Below are 24,064 nucleotides of genomic sequence, written 5' to 3' on the forward strand. Positions count from 1 at the left end.
ACCACAAACTCCTCCAGACATTGAAAATTAAAAAAAATAAATAAACAAACTTGGAATCAAAATATGTATCTCAGAAAAATTAAGTGGCCTTGAACAAGATAATTAACCTCTATAACTCAATTGTGTTTTTCTCATTTAAAAATCATGACAATGATAAACACTAAACTAGATTAAAGTTCAGCATACACAATAGGGATGTTAGTAAAATCAATAAGAGATAGATTTATTCCTAAAATAACTGAGACATTGCTGGGGAAGTAGATCTATAAATGAATAATTATTACTCAAAATTTTGGAAATCTACTATATATCATGAGTCTCAGCGGAAGAACCAACCAAAGGTTTGTTCTAGATGTTGAGATTACATCCTTGTGCTCTGATACACATAGAGAGGGGTAGAGACGGGAGCAAGTGTAGAGAAACCTCTATACCAGTTGCCTTAATAGAGAAACTTCACTTTGTTGGCCTCAACATTCTTATCTGTCAAGTGAAGGAGTCTGAAAATTAGGTTCCCTTTATAGCTCCAACAGAATGTAGTTTTTTGTGAGCCAAAAGCTATTCTCCATAAGTCAATTATGCCACTTTGTTAGAGATAGATCTTTCCCATGTATGAGGCAGAATTGCTGTTATTTTGTAGTTTTCTTTTGACTAGGTTTATTTTCCAAAGGATTATCACATGGATTGTTCATAGTTATGAATATGAGGATGTGTTCCACTTCAAGATGCTTCTATCATCCATTCCTTTATGCACATATTCTTTAACTGTTACTTTGTCAGTCATTTATGGTTAAACTGCTTTGTGTTTCTAAAGTTTTTAGAGAAATTCCAAAGTAATAACACTAATTTATTCCTTTACTTTTATAATTTTTCAACATTTGTTTTCTTTCTCTACTATGAGAGATTGAAGTCTTATGGAAATATTAAAAACACTGATACAGTGACCAACAGACATCTAATATTTTTTAATAAAGAAGAGAGCGGATGTAAAAAAAATAGATCTGCTTAAAAATTGTCAGTTAAATTTTCTAATAACATAAAACAGGTGGGTAGTTTTGTTTGATTTTTGAACTTGATACCATGTGGAGGAAAATAAGTTTTTGTTGAGATTTGCCTCAATTGGAAACTTTAACCATTACAATAGCAAAAAGAAAGCAATTCTACGCACAAAAAACTAGAAGTTGCTGTGACTCATAAGTCTCTACATTGTCCAATGAACAGAAGAAAATATCCTTTAAAAACACCATTCCTCATTTCAAACAAGCTGTAGCATTTCATCTTCACCATATCACTAAGGCAAAAGCTTGTATAGGTTATGGTCATCCATCAAAGTCCCTGTTAAAAAGTTCTTTCTATTTTAACTACTCTAGAAATTCTCATTTAGGAGATTCAGTTCACTGAGCCAGATCAATCCATACTAATGCAGCTATCATGACCTTTATCTTTATTTTCCTCTTTCAAAAATACAATATAAACATAAATAAAAGAGAAAGCAAATCCCATAAAGCTGACTGTCTTTCTGGTTTGGTTTCTTGTCACTGATGATTTTGTTCTCTATGTGTGTGTGTGTGTTTGAAAGTAGTTTGAAAATTCTTAAATTACTTTCTATCTTTGATTGTGTAGTGAATGTTATGATATTCTGCCCAGTCCTTTCTCTCAGGACTGATGTACTCATTTCCTGGCTGTGCCTGGAAGGGAGGTGCTGGTGGCTGATTCCTGGAAATTGGCCCAAATTGCCCTGCCAAAGATACATCCTTCTCTGAAAGGGGCACACACCCAATAATTAGTCCTAGGGAGGTGAAAGATGTGGTGGCCTCATTGCCTCAAAGGTGGATGACTTTAAAGGGCTCTGAACGTTTTGGAGCTGAGGACTTTGTTGCCGGTAAATTGCTGTTCAATACCTCCTTCTGTCCAATTCTACTTCCTTCATTACTCAACAGACAATGATCATGTGGGGATCAATATCTTAGTAAATCTAGGAAACTGACCAAAGGCAGATGGTATAAAATAGTTCTTTTCATGGGGGTATAAAAAATGATAAAATTCTCCTTTTTGGATGACACCATCATTTCTCCATCTTGGGCCTATGTTACCTCAGGTGAAACTTAGCGCTTTTCATAGGTACTCAGGTTCAGGAAATTTAAGAGACTAAATGATATCAGGTTGAATGTAAGTCTCTTTGAAAAGATTTTATAGGATTCATTAACTTCCTGTAAATATTGAAATATACTTTTATCAAACTTTCACTTCTTCCCATAGCCCACAACTTCATAATGACATCTGTGGGCCAGCATTATACAAATGAAACATAAGTGTTGCCTTCTCCATGCCTTTCCATATTTTTAACACTTTTTAAATGTCTTCTTAGCTTTCTTACCTATCTTGACTAAGAGCTTATATTTCCTCTTCCCTCCACTCCTGTTCACCAGCATCACAGATTAATAGATTAAATTACAAATGTAAATAAATCAAACCCTCACCTTCAAAAACTTCCTATTACTCACAGGAAAAAGTCATCATTTTGTAGACTGTATGGTGCACATACATACCAAGATTGCCAGGAGAAATACCAATAACCTCAGATATGCAGATGACACCACCCTTATGGCAGAAAGTGAAGAGGAACTGAGGAGCCTCTTGATGAAAGAGGAGACTGAAAAAACTGGCTTAAAATGCAGAATTCAAAAACTAAGATCATGGCATCTGGTCCCATCACTTCGTGGCAAAGAGATGAGGAAGCAATGGAAACAGTGACAGACTTTATTTTCTTGGGCCCCAAAATCCCTGCAGATGGTGACTGCAGCCATGAAATTGAAAGATGTTTGTTCCTTGAAAGAAAAGCTATGACAAACCTAGACAGCATATTAAAAAGCAGAGACATTAATTTGCCAACAAAGGTCCATCTAGTCAAAGCTATGGTCTTTTCAGTACTCACGTATAGATGTGAGAGTTGGACCATAAAGAAAGCTGAGCACTGAAAAATTGATGCTCTTGAACTGTGGTGTTGGATAAGACTCTTGAGAGACCCTTGGACTGCAAGGAGATCAAATCAGTCAATTCTAAAGGAAATCAATCCTGAATATTCATTGGAAAGACTGATACTGAAACGGGAGCTCCGATACTTTGGCTTACTGATGCGAAGTAACTGACTCAAGGGAAAAGACTCTGATGCTGGAAAAGATTGAAGGCAGGAGGAGATGGGGCCAACAAAGGATGAGTTGGTTGGATGGCATCACTGACCTGACGGACATGAATTTGAGCAGACTCTGAGAGTTGGTGAATGACAGGGAAGACTGGCATGCTGCAGTCCATGGCGTCACAAAGAGTTAGACAAAACTGAGCGCCTGAATTGAACTAACGGTGTGCAGGGCCAGTAGAATCTGTATTTATAGCTTTAGTCCTATAATGAATAGAAGTGGTAATGCCTATTTTAATATATCGATATTTTCACAACAAAGATTCCTTCCAATTTCAACTTGTCACACATCTTACTGAAAAATTCTGGCTTCACCAGAGAACTTGGGTTCAACTATAAATCGTTTTTAAGTAAAGCATGTATAATTATGAAAAAGTCATTTTGAAAAGATGGTTAATCAAGTAAGAAATCAAATATTTGTGTGTGTTGCTCAGTCGTGTCCGACTCTTTTGCAACCCCATGGACTATAGCCCGCCAGGCTCCTCTGTCCATGGAATTCTCCAGGCAAGACTATTGGAGTGGATTCTCATTCCCTTCTCCAGAAATCATGTGTGGTTTTCCACAATTTTATCTTCTTAAGCAGTTCATGTTCTAAAGAAAATAAAGGCCATTAACATATTGAAACAATAATTACAAAGTGTATTGTTTTCTAGAAGTAACCTTGGAAATTGGCATTTCTGTCACTGTCAGAGTGATTAAGAATTAAAGTCAGTGAGAATAAATGTTCTTAGAATTAATTTAACTACCAATCTTCTTCTTAAGTAGTGATACATTGATAATGAAAAACATGTTTTAAAAATGTTTTTATATCAATATACATATACATATATATGAAAGTGAAAGTGTTAATTGCTCAGTCATACCTGACTCTTTGCAACTCCATGGACCATATAACCCACCAGGCTCCTCTGTCCTTGGAATTCTCCAGGCAAGAATACTGGAGTGGGTAGCCATTTCCTTCTCCAGGGGATATTCCCGACCCAGAGATCAAACCTGTGTGTCCTGCATTGCAGGCAGATTTTTTACTGTGTGAGCCATGAGGGAAGCCCACATATATGAATTGTTGTTGTTCAGTTGCTTAGTCATGTCCGACTCTGCAACCCCATGGACTGCAGCAATCCAGGCTTCCCTGTTCATCACCAAATCCTGGATCTTGCTCAGACTCATGTCCATCAAGTTGGTGATGCCATCCAACCATCTCATCCTCTGGCTCTCCCTTCTCCTCCTGCCTTCAATCTTTCCCAACATCAGGGTCTTTTTCAATGAGTTAGCTCTTTGCATCAGGTGGCCAGAGTATTGGAGCTCCAACTTCAGCATCAGTACTTCCAATGAATAGTCAGAGTTGATTTCCTTTAGGATTGACTGGTTTGATCTCTTTGCAGTCCAAGGGGCTCTCAAGAGTCTTATCCAACACCACAGTTCAAAGCTCTTCAGTGCTCAGCCTTCTTTATGGTCCAAATCTTACATCTGTACATGACTACTGGAGAAACCATAGCTTTGACTATACAAATCTTTGTCGGTAAAGTAGTATCTCTGCTTTTTAATACACTGTCTAGGTTTGTCCTTGCTTTTCTTTCAAGGAGCAAGCATCTTTTAATTTCATGGCTGCAATCTTCATCCACATTGATTTGGGAGCCCAAGAAAATAATCTATCACTGTTTCCATTGTTTCCCCACCTATTTGCCATGAAGTAATGGGACCAGATGCTGTGATCTTAGTTTTTTGAATGTTGCTTTTTAAGCCAGCTTTTCATTCTTCTCTTTCACCTTCATCGAGAGGTTCTTTACTTCCTCTTCGCTTTCTGCCATAAGGGTGCATATCTGAGGTTATTTATTGATATTTTTCCCAGTAATATAAATGTACTTAATTATAACACATGTATGTGTATATAAACACAGATAATTTTAATACAAGTATCTATATAGCATTTTCTTACCTGACAAAATATGTCTACAGAAAATTATGTTTTCTAAAGTTTAACTCACATTAAATCAGAAAGTGTTTACTGAATATCTTACACTCTACTAGTCAGAAGTTTATAACATCATCTTCTTATCAAGAACTTATTGTCCAGTGGAGTATTTGGTTTTAGATTAAAATGTACACATTTAAAAACAATTAAAGATCTTATCATCTTATGGTTTAAATGGTTATATTAAACTTTTAAAATCTAAAAGTTTCAAATTTGGTTTTTCCACAGAAATACTATACAACAAAATAGCTATAAACATCATATTAATTTGTTAAGTTGTATAAAGTATAATATTTTGATAAAGCTGTAAATTATATAATTTTCTTCAGCAATATGCTTTCTGAAAAAAATCTAAATGAGTCAGAATCCAGTCAATCAAATAAAAATTTACCTAGCATAATAGTTTATAATTTATCATTAGTATATTTTTTCACAGGACACAGAATAGTTTCCAAATAGTGTATCTTGAAAGGCATTATGGCATTTTATTTTAGTTTTGAAAATTTAAAATAAATCCAAGGGTAAAACTGCTTATGAAATATTCAGATATTTTCAAAGTTCATTTTTGAGTCAAGTGAAAGCATTGTGTAAATCAGGCATAGAAATCATGGTGGGTATAGCAATTTATTGTAGTGAGACACTTAAGTCGCATTATTCTTTTTGAACTGGTTGTTGAAGTCACTATCTTACAGTGCATGCTTTAATGTACTTCTAGAACTCCTTTACAATTTGAGGTTAGTGAACACCTCTAAATGCAGTTGAAATATGAATTTGAGTTTAAACTCTGTCTTGATTGCCAAGCATGCTAAATGCAGACAAAGTGGTAATCAGTCAACCATGTATATTACTTTATTACCAGGTTAATTCAATTCAGTCAACATTTGTTGAGTGTCCATTATATATTGGTTATTATCCTAGCCACTTATAGGGAAATATGTGCTGGCTTATCAATGTTTTAAATTTGTTTAGCAAACAACCATAATCATATTTCAGTTTAATAGTCTATTATTTTTACATTTATAATCAATCGTTTTTAAAAAGCCTTTGTTTGAAAGCATTTGTTGTCAACCATGTGGAATTTATTGTGCTAAAACAATGACGAGAGTGAGTGTTGCATGCTCAGTTGTGTTCAACTCTTTGGCGACCCCACAGACTGTAGCCTGCCAGGCTCCTGTGTCCATGGTGTTATCCAGGCAAGAATACTGAAGTGGGTTGCCATTTCCTTCTCCAGGGAATCTTCCAGACTCAGAGATCAAACCCACATCTCCTGCATCTCCTGCATTGAAAAGCATATTCTTTACCACTGAGCCACCTAGAAAGCCCAAAACAATGATAAGTATTACTAAATTTCTATTATGCTTTGATGGTGGAATTGCCAGGAATTGTTTATTTATGCTTCCTTTCCTTGCATTTGGTTTCTAAAGGAGCTTGAATTATAGAAATATATGATGCTTAGTATCTAAAGTATTTTCTTACAGTCTTTAAATTTGGTCTCATAAAGCACTGAAAACTGAAAGTTTTCAGTTTATGTGGTTTATAAAGATTTCAGTTTATATGTCTGTAAGGAAGCTAATCAGGACTGGAAGTTATTAAGTATGTAAGCATGTATGAGACATATTTTCTTTCTGAACAAGGTGAAAGCAGCATGCCCCAAATGCAGGCAACTCCCAGTGGATGGTGACGTCCCTGTTACAGAAGTGTTAACTCAAAGCACTTGTGGGATGCTATAAAGAACCTTATCAAATAAAACTTTCTGCAATGATGAGAGCATTATCTGTGCTTCTTATCTTGAGTTTCTAGCAAAACACATTTTGAAACATCTGAAACGTGAGTAATGTGGCTAAAGAGCTGAATTTTTCATTTTAATTCATATAAACTTGATTTTCAGGAGCTGTGTATGACTATGACGATTATCAGTTCAATTCATTTCAGTCCCTCAGTTGTGTCTGACTCTTTGCAACCCCATGGACTGCAGCATGCCAGGCTTCCCTGTCCATCACCAACTCCCAGAGCTAACTCAAACTCACCTCCATCGAGTCAGTGATGCCATCCAAACATCTCACCCTCTGTCATCCCCTTCTCCTCCTGCCTTCAATCTTTCCCAGCATCAGGGTCTTTTCCAATGAGTCAGTTCTTCACATCAGGTGGCCAAAATATTGGAGTTGGATTGTATTAGACAGCAATTTACCACTTGTATTCAAGCAAAAGTCACATGAGGTGTTTAAGATTGTTTCTGTGAGTTTTAGACAATTCAGATCACCAACCACAAGGTTTGCTGTCCCCCTGAACATACCTTTAATGCCTCCATTACAAAGAACGTTCCTTAGTAAAGTAGCATCCTGGATACCAGTCATGTTACATTTTTTATGTAACTGGTAAGTAAGAAAGATGGCAACAATGCTATCCAAATTGAGAGCTTGTGTAAAGGCACATACAAGGTTGCTTCCTGTGGGGTTAACCTTAAATAACTTCCAAACTGCCTAAAGCTCCTAATGGCCATAGTGATTATGTTGCAGTTATTTCATGTCATTCTGTATGAACTGAGTGAAGAGATAGCTTTCAGAATGTATAAAGCAAATTTACTTGGCAGAGAAGTCAGGCAACCACTAATGTGAAAGCTCAAAGTCAGATTCTCACTTTCAAAATTTGCTGTTTTGGGGAAGAAGGAATGATAATCTGCCCACACTGCAGAATTGTTTCCAAGACAAGAGACATTTAAGCAGTAGACAGGTTTTTTGTTTTTGTTGTTGTTCTTTTTTAACTTAAAGACTTGGTCTTGGGCAGCTGCCAAAGGGGGTGGGGGGTGGGGAATAAACCTTTGGTCTTTTTTCTGGATATACTATAATACAGATTTATTAAACTGACACAAAATTCCAGTCACTGTGGGCAGTCAAAGTGAAATGATGTGTTTTTCTCCAACAAACCCCATTTTTCCTGATACATGACTTTTTTTTTATACTGTTTTCTCTGCCTAAAGCACCATTCCTCACAATTTTACACACCAAAAGCATATCTGATCCTTAATGTTCATATTAATGCCATCTTATCCCTGGTTTTCTTTATTCCATTTTCCTTAGATGATTTTTTCCAGAACCTACTTATATTTTTACTGTGAAAAATACACATTTCCCTCACTCTCCAAAATCATATGCTTCACATAAATGATGGCCCAGGAATTCCTCTAACCTCCCCCAGTGCCCTGTAGCTCAGATGGTAAAGAATCTGCCTGTAATGCAGGAGACCCAGGTTCGATTCCTGGGTTGGGAAAATGCCCTAGAGAAGAAAATGGCAACCCACTCCAGTATTCTTGCCTGGAAAATCACATAGACAGAGGATCCTCATGGGCCATGGGATCACAAAGAGTCCAACAAGACTAAAGTAACTAAAGCACCTCCATACTTAGAACAGTGTCAGGGTAATAATAGGTACAAAACAGATATGATGAAGATTAAATAGCAAACAAATGAATGAATGGATGAATGAGTGAATAACAAAGCAGAAATCTTTAGAAAATCATTCACTGGTTTAAAAAAAAAAAGGTGTCTGAAAAGCACTTAAAACACTAATTGGAAATGTTAACATTCCTTGAGAATGCTTTACATTGCAAGTTGCATGAAGCCTCACTTAAACTGATGTAAAAGCAAAGGAAAAGACCCTGATTCTGGGAAAGATTAAAGGCAGAAGGAAAAGAGGGCAACAGTGGTTGAGATGGTTGGATGGCATCACCTATTCAATGGATGTGAACTTGAGCACACTCTGGAAGATGGTGAGGGACAAGGAACGCTGCCCTGCTACAGTCCATGGGGTTGCAAAGAGTCGGACGTGGCTTGGGCAATGAACAGCGGCAACAAAAAGCAAAGGAAAGCAAGGAAGAGAATTTGCTGACATACGTAGCTTGAATAGTCTTTGAGAGATGAGGCTTCAGAGCATTTGGAGAAAAGTTTTGAAATGGTATACAGAGGCCAAATTCTTTCTACTTTCTGGTTCTACTTCCTTTGCCTCCTTCAAGCTCCATGATGGCAATCTGCAGCTTGAGGGACCATATACTTATAAGTTCACTTCTGGTGGGAGAGTGCTGCAACTGTCCCCTGTGTTCCTGACAGAGCTTGAGATTCACTTTAGGCCTTTCTAATGCAATCTGCTGACATCTTTTTATCCTGGAACTTGTCTGGAGGTGTAAAACCACCAGACCTTGAGCTGACGTGAAGACAGGGTTTCATTCTCCTCACATTCCACTTTCCAACTGTAGATTCAGTAACCAGAAGAGGGAATGTCTGTCTATTGAGGAGACAAATAAGAAATGCCCACCTCAGAAAATGTAACAAAACTAAATTGTAACGAGTCATACGCTGACTGACCCACTCCAGTACTCTTGCCTAGAAAATTCCATGAACAGAGGAGCCTAGCAAGCTGCAGTCCAATGGGGCTGCAAAGAGTGAGACGACTGAGTGACAGCAGGCACATACGCTGTCTGACTGAACTCCATCCAAATCTGCCATAAATTAAACTGGGGACTCAGTGAAAGTTCCTTATTCTCAGCGTATTAGTTTGGGAGGGGGGCTACTTTTTCTTCTGAATAAGAAAATTCATCAGAAGAAAGAGTCATTTGCATTAGACTGTAAATGGCAGAATGAGAAGATTTTCAGCCAGCATTTTCTCCAAGAGAAGAAGGGGATGACAGAGGATAAGATGGTCGGATGTCATCACCAATTCAATACATAAGTTTGAGCAGGCTCTGGGAGTTGAAGGAGAGGGAAGCCTGGTGTGCTGCAGTCCATGGGGTCACAAAGAGTCAGACACAACTGACTGACTGAACTAAACTGAACTACCCCCATGCATCTTGCATAGGTACTCTGTATTTCTTTCATGGGTAGCATCCATTGAGTGCGATACCTATCTTTAGCATATGGTTAATATTACTGTTAGTTTCTCTCAAAAAGAGACCCATGACAGGCATTAATCAGATTGATAACAATGCCTAGAATAGGAGTAGATGCTCACATTTATCAGGATGTAATCTGAGGCTAAAAATCCTCTAAAGTAATATCTGTTTCTTGCTATTATTCATAGTTTCCTAGTTTCTCATTTGATTTTGACTTTCAATTTAGTCTCAAATTTATATTTTTGGTAGAACCAGGCTTTCTTTTGACTTGAAGCTAGGAATTATTCTCAGATTTTTATGAATTAAAAAAAAAAATCACTTCCTATTACTTTTAGCAGGCAACACAAGTTGGTATTTGAGTAGAGACCTCAGAGTCAGACAAATATGATTTCTTTTCCCAGATCCGACCCTTAATTAAACATGGTACAATTTGGTTCCCTGACCTATAAAATCTCAATAAAGTCAGAGTTATTATGAAGACCAAATAGTGTACATATAAACTACTGAGCTTCAGTTCAGTTCAGTTCAGTCGCTCACCGTGTCCGACTCTGCAACCCCATGAATCGCAGCATGCCAGGCCTCCTTGTCCATCACCAACTCCCAGAGTTTACTCAAACTTATGTCCATCAAGTCAGTGATGCCATCCAACCATCTCATCCTCTGTCATCCCCTTCTCTTCCTGCCCGCAATTCCTCCCAGCATCAGAGTCTTTTCCAATGAGTCAACTCTTCACATGAGGAGGCCAAAGTATTGGCATTTCAGCTTCAGTATCAGTCCTCTCAATGAAAACCCGGGAATGATCTCTTTTAGGATGGACTGGTTGGATCTCCTTGCAGTCTAAGGAACTCTCAAGAGTCTTCTCCAACACCACAGTTCAAAAGCATCAATTTTTTGGTGCTAAGCTTTCTTCACCATCCAACTCTCACATCCATACATAACCACTGGAAAAACCATAGCCTTGACTAGACAGACCTTTGTTGGAAAAGTAATGTCTGTGCTTTTTAATATGCTATCTAGGTTGGTTATAACTTTCCTTCCAAGGAGTAAGCAGCTTTTAATTTCATGGCTGGATTCACCATCTGCAGTGATTTTGGAGCCCCAAAAAATAAAGTCAGCCACTGTTTCCACTGTTTCCTCATCTATTTCCCATGAAGTGATGGGACCAGATGCCATAATCTTAGTTTTCTGAATGTTGAGCTTTAAGCCAACTTTTTCACTCCTCTTTCACTTTCGTCAAGAAGCTCTTTAGTTCCTCTTCACTTTCTGCCATAAGGGTGGTATCATCTGCATATCTGAGGTTATTGATATTTCTTCCAGCAATCTTTATTCCAGCTTGTGCTTCTTCCAGCCCAGCGCTTCTCATGATGTACTCTGCATATAAGTTAAATAAGCAGCGTGACAACATACAACCTTGACATACTCTTTTTCCTACTTGGAACTAGTCTGTTGTTCCATTTCCCATTCTAACTGTTGCTTCCTGACTTGCATACAGGTTTCTCAAGAGGCAGATCATGTGGTCTGGTATTCCCATCTCTTGAAGAATTTTCCACAGTTTATTGTGATCCACACAGTCAAAGGCTTTGGCATAGTCAATAAAGCAGAAATAGATGTTTTACTGAGCTTAAATATCATTTATTATGGGCATTATAATTATTTATATTATCTGTTATTTGAACACTGTATTATGAAGAATGATATCTAATAACTGACTCTTTTTACAGCCATTCATGTTCAATTTAATACTTGGTAAATTTAGGTTATAATAAAGATGATATATTCAGGAATTATTTCTAAGCATAACAGCAAAATATTAGAGGGATTTCTTCAGACAAGGTGTGTTTTAGCAATATCTTTGTGGTTGTATGAAATAATGGATTCTGGGGAAAAACAACGGCAAGAATGAAGATATGAGGCTCAATTAGTTTGCTACTAATATATCACAGTGGAAAAAATTGTCATCTATCCTGTGAGTTTTCCTCTATTTCTTTGCATTGATCACTGAGGAAGGCTTTCTTATCTCTCCTTGCTATTCTTTGCAACTCTGCATTCAAATGGGTATATCCTTTTTCTCCTTTGCTTTTAGCTTCTCTTCTTTTCTTAGCTATTTGTAAGGCCTCCTCAGACAACCATTCTGCCTTTTTGCACTTCTTTTTCTTGGGGATGTTCTTGATCACTGCCTCCTATACAATATCAAGAATTTCCATCCATACTTATTCAGGTGCTCTGTCAGATCTAATCCCTTGAATCTATTTATCACTTCCACTGTATAATCATAACTGATTTGATTTAGGTCATACCTGATTGGTCTAGTGGTTTTCCCTACTTTCTTCAATTTAAGTCTGAATTTTGCAATGAGGAGTTCATGACCAGTCAGCTCCTGGTCTTATTTTTGCTGACTGTATAGAGCTTCTCTTTTTTTGGCTGCAAAGAATATAATCAATCTGATTTTGGTATTGATCATCTGGTGATGTCCATGTATATAGTCTTCTCTTGTGTTGTTGGAAGAGGGTGTTGCTGACTGGTGCATTATCTTGGCAAAACTCTATTAGCTTTTGCCTGCTTCATTTTGTTCTCCAATGGCAAATTTTCCTGTTACTCCAGGTATTTACTGACTTCCTACTTTTGCATTCCAGTCCCCTATAATGAAAAAGACATCTTTTTTGGGTGTTAGTTCTAGAAGTTCTTGTAGGTCTACATAGAACCATTCAGCTTCAGCTTCTTCAGCATTACTGGTCAGGGCATAGACTTGGATTACTGTGATATTGAATGGTTTGCCTTGGAAATGAACAGAGTTCATTCTGTCCTTTTTGAGATTGCATCCAAGTACTGCATTTTGAACTCCTTTGTTGACTACGATGTCTATTCCATTTCTTCTAAGGGATTCTAGCCCACAGCAGTAGATATAAAGGTCACTTGAGTTAAATTCACCCATTCCCATCCCTTTTAGTTCACTGATTCATAAAATGTTGATGTTTATTCTTGCCATCTCCTGTTGACCACTTCCCATTTGCCTTGATTCATGGACCTAACATTCCAGGTTCCTATGCAATATTCTTTACAATATCAGGCTTTACTTCCATCACCAGTCACATCCACAACTGGACATTGTTTTTGCTTTGACTCCATCCCTTCGTTCTTTCTAAAGTTATTTCTCCACAAGTCTCCAGTAGCATATTAAGCACCTACCATCCTGGGGAGTTCATCTTTCAGTGTCCTATCTTTTTGTCTTTTCATACTGTTCATGGGGTTCTCAAGGCAAGAATACTGAAGTGGTTAGCCATTCCCTTCTCTAGTGGACCACATTTTGTCAGAAATCTCAACCATGACCTGTCTGTCTTGGGTAGCTCTACATGGCATGGCTCATAGTTTCATTGACTTAGACAAGGACGTGGTCCATGTGATCAGTTTGATTAGTTTTCTGTGATTGTGATTTTCATTCTGTCTGCCCTCTGATGGATAAGGATAAGAGGCTTATGGGAACTTCCTGATCATGAGACTGGCTGTGGGGGACGCTGGGTGTTGCTCTTATGTGTAGGGCCATGCTCAGTAAATCTTTAATCCAATTCTCCGTTGATGGTCAGGGCCGTGTTCCCTCCCTGTTGTAATGAAGGCAATGGTGACCTCCTTCATAAGGTCCTGTGCATGCACTGCCACACTCAGTGCTCCCCGGCCCTCAGCAGGCTATTGCCGACCCATGCCTCTGCCAGAGACTTCTGGACACTCAAAGGCAAGTCTGGGTCAGTCTTTTATGGGGTCACTGCTCATTTCTCCTGGGTCCTGGTACATACAAGGTTTTGTTTGTGCCCTCCAAGAGTCTGTTTCCCAAATCCTGTGTAAGTTCTGGTGGCTCTGTGGTGGGGTTAATGGCACCCTCCTCCAAGAGGGTTATGCCATACCCAGGTCTGCTGCACTCAGAGCCCCTCCCTCTGCAGCAGGTGACTGCTGACCCATACCTCTGTAAGAGGCACTCTAACACTCAAAGGCAGTTTTGACTCAGTCTGTAGGGTTTTCTGGTGCACACAAGGTTTCTTTTGTGCCCTCTGAGCATCTCTGGAGGGTATGGAGTTTGATTCTAAACATGGTTTCTCTCCTCCTACCATCTTGCTGAGGCTTCTCCTTTGCCTCTGGACATGGGGTATCTTTTTTTGGAGGGACCCAACATCCTCTTGTCAACAGTTGTTCAGCAGGGAGTTGTAATTTTGGAGTTCTTGCAGGAGAAGATGAGTGCACGTCCTTCTACTCCACCATCTGCAGGTGACACTACCCTTACAGAAGAAAGCAAAGAAGAACTAAAGAGCCTCTTGATGAAAATGAAAGAGAGAGTGGAAAAGTTGGCTTAAAACTCAATATTCAGAAAACTAAGATCATGGCAGCCGGTCCCATCACTTCATGGCATATAGATAGGGAAACAATGGAAATAGTGAGGGACTTTATCTTTGGGGGGATCCAAAATCACTGCCAATGGTGAAAATTATTGCTGTGAAATTAAAAGACACTTGCTCCTTGAAAGAAAAGCTATGACCAACCTAGACAGCATATTAAAAAAGGAGAGACATTACTTTGCCAACAAAGGTCCGTCTAATCAAAGCTATAGTTTTTCCATTAGTCATGTATGGATGTGAGTGTTGGACTATAAGGAAAGTTGAGCACTGAAGAATTGATATTTTTGAACTGTGGTGTTGGAGAAGACTCTTGAGAGTCCCCTGGACTGCAATGAGATCAAACTAGTCAATAGTAAGGGAAATCAGTCCTGAAAATTCTTTGGAAGGACTGATGCTGAAGCTGAAACTACAATACTTTGGCTATCTGATGTGAATAACTGACTCAATGAAAAAGACCCTGATGCTGCAAAAGATTGAAGTCGGGGGAAGAAAGGGATGACAGAAGATGAGATTGTTGGATGGCATCACCAACTCAATGGACATGAGTTTGAGTAAGTTCCAGGAGTTGGTGATAGACAGGGAAGACTTGTGTGCTGCTGTCCATGGGGTTGCAAATAATCGGATATGGCTGAGCGACTGAAATGTACTGATCCTGTGAATTACAGGGATTTGTATGCATATGCCATGATAAGAAAGAATTTGGTGATGAATTGAAAGAGAGAAAGGAATCTAAAAGTCTACCAGTTTTCCTATTTGATCAAGTGCATGGAAAATCATATCATCCACTGAGATAGAATAAGTAGAGGAAGTGAGGTCTTTATATTCATCCTTCTCTCTCCAATCCATCATCCTCAATGCTATCAAAGTGATCTTTCTAAAACAATTTTGATGATGAAAGCCTCTGCATAGAAAATTCATTGGATAATCGTTACCCAGATAACAACGCATAAACCCTACATTCAAGTATACTGTGTTTGCAGATCACCTTTTATCCTTCTTACTCTTTCCCTAACCACAGTCTCTGAACCTGTGTGTGTGAGTGAGTGAGACATTTATTCTATAATTAAATTTTCTAGCCCCTTCTCCAACTGGCAATATTCTATCTTTTTTCATCTAGGTAAATTGATATCACTTACATCCATGATTCCCAGTCTCCTCCATGCCAAATTAACTACATGTCATCCTTTGGCCCCCCTTGCAGCCATCATTTTATATATATATAAAATTTTATATATATATAAAATATGTTGTTGCACCACCAAAATGTGCTCACAAGTCTTCTTGCCAGTACACTGTGTATACCCACATGGATGACATGAGCTTTCTCACGTACTATACCTTCCACCATAAAGTAGGTGCTCAAAAAATGTTTAGTGAGTAAAATAAACATGGGGACAGGTGTGTCAGCATATGGATACATGTAGAGTTGGACCCTCTCTGCTCCAACTCTACACTTAGTTTTCTTTGTACAGGAATCTGTGGTAATGATGACCATAACAGGACTTCCTATGGATAGAAGTTATAAAGACTTTTTTCTCACCTCAGTTTGCACAGTATTAACATTATCCACTATTGTTATACTATAGCCTTCCTATTTACTGAATGACAATTTATTTGAAATATCAAATATTTTTAATGGATCATTTTAAATCTGATTTGTAGCATTGTCTACACTGTGACAATATGCAGACTTATACGTCTGAAAACTATTCAAATTTTCATGAAAATTTTACACACACATTACAACTGAAATTTCTTTTGTCATTGACAAAACTTGGTGCCATCATCGGAGTAGTTTTGAAAGTAATCCTGGTTAAAATTATGCTTTATGCAGGTCAATGTATACAATAAATGTACAAGGTGTATTTAATATATTGATATTTTTAAATACTGTTAGAATAAATTTTATATTGTGGCTTTTACAGGACTCTTGTTTACTGTTAAATACCTTGGTGATAAATGATCATCAAAAAATCTGATGAAAAAAAAAAAAAAATCTGATGATCAGCTATTGAATTTGAAAGCAGTCATTATATTCCAGCCTATATGTCCTCCTCATTGCCTTGAGAGAGAATAATAATGCATATTTTGTGATTCTTATGAAATTATAATTGCTAAATATAGTTTAAATAATTAATCTTCCAAAATATAAAGAAATGTATTTTAAAGATCTAAAGCCTCCTTAAGAAACAGGGAAAAGACAGCTGACACTTGAACAACGTGGGTTTGAACTGTGCAGGTCAACTTATAAGCAGATTTTTTTTTTTTCAGTAGTAATTAAAGTGCTACACAATCTGCTGATATGGAATCACAAATACAGAGGGTTGACTACCGGACTTGAGTACCCATGGAGTTTGGTATCTAAAGTAGGTCCTGGAACTAAACCCCAAGAGACAACAAGGGATGACTACATATACAGTTATAAATGTAAAGGCAGAGAAGTGCATGAGCTATCTCTCCACATTTGTTAGGTGGCACTAGTGGTAAAGAACTCACCTGCGAATGCAGGAGACAGGTATGGATTCCATCTCTGGGTTAGGAAGATCCACTGGGGAAGGGGTGGCCACGGTCTCCAGTATCCTTGCCTGGAGAATCCCTTGGACAGAAGAGCTGGGTTGGCTACAGCCCATGGGGTCACAGAGTTGGGCATGACTGAAGCGACTTAGCACACACATAGAAGAATAAATATTTTCAAAGAAAGTAGTGGTTTTTAGATTTTAAAAATTCAATTTATGTGCAAATTTTACTAGTGAATACAAATGCCTAGAATGATATTTTTTAGTAATAATGTTTTATTAATATTGCACCTGTTTTAATTCATGGGAAATATTAGAATTGTATATAGGTATCAGTAAGATAATTAAAATATTTCAAATAAATTCAATTATTTTGTGTGATTCTGCACTTCTCCAATACTAATAAAATGAGCTGAAATTCTTTAAAACTGCTAGCACTGCCTTTTTGTCAAACTTACATGTTATGAACTTCCAATTTTTTAGTGGCACACTGCTTTCATACCCTACCTTAGCCAGAATTATCAACTATTTTCATAGATGCATATTTAGATATACACAAATTTTACCATACTTTTGAATACTTGTTCTTTCTAACTTCAGTAAAAATTTTTGATTTTAATTTGTTTTTTTCTTTTTTCTTTCTGAAATGCATATTTTACTGACTTTTTAATGAAATTTTGGGAGAGGAATATTTTTACATTGTTTTGGTTAATTTGAAAAATGAAATTTAGGATTAAACAAATGAGAATGTTCCAACATGTACATAATGGCTACCTTATTAAAATAATGATCACTTGCTAATATCAGTTGACTTCATGTGCATACTTATTCTTTGACTCCATATTGCCCAAATGATTAATATTTTTCACCTTTAAAATATATGACTCCCTTTCCTAATTCTTTTCTATTGAAGAAGCAGAATAATACAGTAGTAATGGTGTCTCATTCAGGGATAATTTGGAGGGATCTAGCTTGTTAGGCTGACTGAGGAAAATAGTAGAGACTGATACTATTTATAAAGTGAGTCTCAACTAGTGTCAGTTACTGAATAATTCATAAAATAAAAAATACTGCCCATCAACAAGTCCATTGTACTTTTTCAGAGTCAATTTTCTAAACATTTCCTGGAGCCTTCTCTTACCTGGGACAACAATGGTACCAGCACTAATCAGTATGCAATTATGGATGCTATATGTTAAGAAGGTCTTGAGCTGACTTCCTGGTTTCACTAGTGTCAGCTAAAATAGCCTTCTTCATTCTAAGAAAACTAAAGGGTCTTCTTCTTCCCCAGAAGCTGTCTAATTATGTAAAGAAAAGTGATTAACTGATTATGATGAATAAATTAATCTCCAAGGAAATGCAAAAATTCAGACATTTCTAATTAGTATAATTTTCATGGGACAACTAGAAAAATTCTCTGTTCTTATTAGCAATGATTAACAGAACAATAACTAATTTTTGGCAGTTCCCTACAAAATTATCAGAAACACCCTGAGGACGCAGATGAAATAATTGTAAATTCATAGAAAAGTTTAAAAACTAACTACAAGCAACAGTCATAACAGAGAACTCTGTTTCTACTTAGAAGAATTCTCATCTTCTCTTGTTATGCGTTCCATCATCATCCTCCTCCTCTTCCTCATCACAACACATGCCACTGAATATCTGCTATTTGCTTGCCTGATTCTATGCATTTAATATGACAAATTAAATTTATTCCAAACAGCAGCCCAGTGAGGTCAATGTTGTTGCTTCCAACTTAATGACCATGCAAGATGGAAACCTTATTTTGCTTGGTACTGATTAACATCCAGTTTCACTAGAAAAGTTTAAATTTTATCATTGATATTTAAATTGCTTTAAAATGTTCATTTGAATATTAAGATAACCATGTTCAATTTATTTAACATAAGCTGAGCTAGGAAATCTGAAAATACATAAAAGAATCATAAGATAGGTGTGATAATATTCACTATGCCTTGTGTCTAGACACAACACACTTTTGCCACAGGTTTGAAACAATAGTTCATTGATTTTTATTTTGATCAACAAATCAGACTGAAAAAAATGAGGACTAGAGCAATTAGAATTAAAATATTAAAATGTTTTATGAGATTTAAAGCAGAAATATATAGGCATAATTAATTCACAATAGAATTGAAAATTCTATAAAACAGAGCATGTGATCAGGGAAAAGGATTCTAAACTTTTGAACCAAATATGATTGAAGAAATCATCATGAGAATAACAGGGAAATAACATAAGACACATAAAACATTTCAATAAGCAATCTGTCTTATCACAGTATAAAATTCCTATATCAAAATGACTACATTTTCACTTGGTCACACACTACAATTACATGGTCACTTAGGGAAGATTGGAACTCTTGTTTTGTTTCCTTTCATCTATCCATCAAAAGTTAAAATGCAATTTTCTTAATGAAAGAAATATTCTTTCTCAGTGAAAAGTTGTCTTTGATATTCATATAGATTTCTAAATCCTAAATGGCTGCCAGAATTTATTTTCAAATATTGTCTACTATAGACTTTCACAAAAATAAATTTACCAATAAAGAAAATGTATACATGTACCACATCTAATTTTATCCACTCATCTGTTGATGGACATTTGAGTTGTTTCCATACCTTGGCTATTGTGAGTAAAGTTGTAATAAAAATTGCATTGAAGTTCAGATATCTCATTAAATTCTACCTTTCATTCCATTTGGGTATATATATAGAAGAGGAATTGCTGGATTCGTAAATCTATTTTCAATTTTTTGAGTAATTTTTATATTGCTTTCCCCAGTGGTTGAACAAGTTGATATTTCCACCAATAATGTAAAAAGATTCCCTTTTCACAGCTATGCCAGCACTTGTTGCCTGTGTTTTTTTATTTTTAATTTTTATCAGAGTATAGTTGACTTACAATGTTGTGTTAGTTTCAGGGGTACAGGAAAGTTAATCAGTTATACACATACATATATCTATTCATTTTTTAGGTTCTTTCCCCATATAGGCCATTACAGAGTATTGAGTAGAGTTCCTTGTGCCATTGTAATGAGAAAGGAGGATATATTGTTGTATCTATATTGCAACATATATAGATGGACCTCAAACACACTATGATAAGAGAAATAAGTCAGACAGAGAAAGACAGATACTATGTGTTATCTCTTGCTTGTGGAATCCAAAAAAGTCAATTGTGTAAAAAAACAGAGAGTAAAATAATGGTTACTGTGGGAGTGGGAGACAGTGACAGTGTTTAAGGTTACAAACCTGCAACAAGTAGAGATCTAATGCACGTACATATTTAATACACAGTATAATGAATGTAGACAATAATATTGTACTATAATAATGGAATGTGATAAATACTGTAACACTGGGAATCATATTATAGTAAATAAATATACTGAAGTAACATACTGCACATCTTTAACAACGTTACATGTCAAATTTATTCAATGAAAATTAGAATTAATTGATTGATGATACTCCTGGAAAACAATTTTGCATCAAAATGTTAGAAAAAGGCCTTATTAACCGAAGAAGGCATTTTTTGAAAAGAAAAAGAGGTGATATTATAACATATTACATGTCATACATACAAGCAATAAATGCATATTTATATGAATAGAAAAAAGATGTGAATAAATAAAATTGTCAGAATATTTAAAATTTGCCATGACTACATATGAACATTAAATGTGTAAAAATATAATGGAAATGGATAGTGATAGTATTAAAACAGCAATCATTTAGTGAGGAGAAAAAGGAAAATTATCTTCTATGAATGTGACTTTTGTCACAGATTATTAAATACTTAAAGAATAAGTAGCAGAAAACCCAAAACAAATGTATTGTGTCATATCTATTGGAGATCAATTAGGAAGAATCATGAAGCATATCTAAAAATGTAAGATGGTAGGGGAAAGAAGCAAATTTATGACATGTGCATACAACAAGCATAATAAATTTCAAACCCCTCCAGAAGTTTTTATTATCCCTCAGAATAATGCCTGGAGCCTTAAAATAACAATATATCCTCTCATAATTTTGTCCCCATTCTTCCCCTTATTGTCTAAACTCCCACCCTGCTGGTATCCATTTTCTTCCTTTAATACTCCAGCCACATTCACATCTCAGTTCCTCCTTACCTGCACTTGCCTGTACCTGGATCACCAGTTTCGAAAATAGCCTAGGTTCACTAGTTCCCTTTGCTAGATTTTGGTCTGAGATCAACTTTTCAGCTGCACCTGCAGTGCCAACTAAAAAGGTGATCTCCAAAGAAATAAAGGTAGCCAAAAATACATGAAAAAATGATAACTAATCATCAGGGAAATGAAAATCAAAATAGTGAGATAGCACCTCACATTTCTTAGAATGACTACTATTAAAAAAAAAAAAAGAAATAACAAGTATCAGGGAGGATGTGGAGAAGAGAAAACACTTGTGCACTGTTGGTGAGAATGCAACTTGGTGCAGTCACTATGGAAAACATCATGAAGTTTGCTCATAAAATTAAAAACAGAAACACCATATGATCCAGCATTCTACTTTTGAGTATTTTTCCAAAAAAAAACAAAAACTACTATCTTGAAAAAATATATGCATCCCTATATTCATTGAAGCATAATTTATAACAGCCAAGATGTGGAAGCAACCTAAGTGCCTACTGATAAAGAATACATGGCATAGAAATATGTATATGCATGCACACGTGTTCAGTCACTTCAGCTGTGTCTGACTCTTTGTGACCCTATAGACTGCAGCCTGTCAGCCTCCTCTGTCCATGGGATCCTTCAGGGAAGAATACTGGAGTGGGTTGCCATGCCCTCCTCCAGGGGATCTTCCTGACTCAAGGATCAAACCTGATTCTCTGGCATTGCAGGCAGATTCTTTACCACTGAGCCACTAGGGAAGCCTATATATATATATAAAAGAACGAAATCTTATCATTTGTGACAACATGGATGGATAATGCCCTTAAGGCAAAATGAGTGAAATAAGTCAGACAGAGAAAGACAAATACTACATGGTCTCTCTTTTACATGAAGTCTAGAAAAACTTCAAGAAAAAAAAAAAAAAGAAAGAAAAAAAAGAAACAAGCTGTGAGCCAGATTTAGTCAAAGGGTTATAGTTTGCTGATCTCTGGTTTAGACAACTATACGGTAATAAGCTTAACATTCAGGTTTTCCAAGTGGTCTGTGCTAGGATTTGTTCTTTGAACTTTGCATTTTATCATGCAAAAGACCCTCTTATTTAGGAACAAGCATCATACCCTCTGCCCATTTTTGCAAGTGAGAAAACTGAAAGCTAGAGTAATTAAGTATCTTCCCACAGGTCCTATAAAAAGAGGAAGAATCTGTTTTCAGAATTGGTCAGCCTGATTCCAGGGCCCATTTTCCAACCCAAATTCTGCACAACTTCATATTGTATACGCCATGAAATATTTCTTAAAATGGAATATTGTAAGACAGATAAGATGTAGTTCTAATAAACTGCCTTCAACTCTCTGAAATAGAAACTTTAAAATACAATTAATCTGTACATTTCTTTAATTTTTTTAAGTATATACTCTTCCCTCCTCCCAAATTTGCTAAAAAAATTTACAGGGTTACCTCTGTGCTCTGAAGCAGATGTTGCAATACATAAATACATAAAATATGATTTTCCTATGGGCTATTTCATTTCACTTTTTTCCTAATCAAATGAAGTTTTCAGGGACATGAGTAATACAACTATTAACCTTTTTCCTTCTGCTTGAGCGACAAAAAATTCATCATTTAAAATGAGGGCAAATAGAGCATTTCAGTCAAGTACAGAATTCTCTTAGGAATACTCTCACTTAAAAGAGAGAAGTTTTCGAACTGAGGTAGTGAAGATCATGTCACATTTAGAAATAACATCACGCCTGAAGAGTCAGGTTACTCAGCAAATACAAGTCTGTTTGGTGTCTCTGAATAGTTTCCTTTGCCAATAATGATTTGAGGAAATCAAAATGAAACAGCTGAATTTCACTTGTGAAGAGGGCTCATGGAAATGTACTTTTGGATGGATGTTAAATTCTGAAAGCCTTAGGACATTATCTTTTAAATGATGTCCATGCTTCACTTCTTGACTATGATTTGTAGGTGGCTGAATTAATTAAAAAAACTGCAGTCTAGCTGGCTTCTCTAACATCAGAACTCCTAATGACGCAGTCCATAATTTATGCAACCAAAAACATATACAATTTTCTCAAATTAGAATTTACCTTAGTTCTAGACATCTACTGTATAACAATATGTGTATATACACAACACTGTAGTGCACACTTAAAAATGTGTTAATGGTATCAATTTCATTTTATGTATTCTTTAACATGATTTTAAAGAAAGAATTCACCGAATTGAAAAAAAAAGATGATAGCCATAATTATGATCCTTATAAGTTGTTATTTCTGAGGGAATGATGACAATCACTTTACTTAAGAGACATTTTTGTTCCTCGATAAAATCATCATCTTAGTCTGTCTAAAGGGTCATTGCATCAGAGAAGTAAATCAAATACTCAATTTATAATCTTGATCAAAAAAAGAAAAAAGAAAGAGTACTTCTTCCTAACATTACAAACCCATATCCCTACACTGTTTAAAAAGTATCCAGAGTTATACATGAATGCTTATTTCTCCTCACATTTTATCTTCCTGAAAGCAGATACTGCTGTTTAATATGACACAGAACTATGAATGAATACACAACACAATTAACAATAAAATACTTGATTATCTTAGTGTTTAGAGTGTATGTTGAGCTTGTAAGTCTTAATGTGGGAATGTGGGTTTGTAGCTGTATTAATGTCTTACATTAAAAAAAAAAAACACCAAAGTATGTTTATCATTTGCAGTCATACATCACAAAGTGATATATTCAGAAAAGAAAATTATGTTTTGTATATTTAAATAAAATTCCAAAAACTTAATGGAATTGTTCTTTATTCAAACCTGAGGCCATTGCATCTTGGAGAGCTTCTGAGTTTGGGGGGGCAAGATTGTCAAATGAACTCATTCTGATCAGAATTGTAATGGCACTGAATGAATGCATGGTGATGACTGCTTAAAATATACCTTTTT

Source organism: Dama dama, chromosome 20 (assembly GCF_033118175.1).
Source record: "Dama dama isolate Ldn47 chromosome 20, ASM3311817v1, whole genome shotgun sequence".
In the NCBI taxonomy this organism is placed as follows: Eukaryota; Metazoa; Chordata; class Mammalia; order Artiodactyla; family Cervidae; genus Dama; species Dama dama.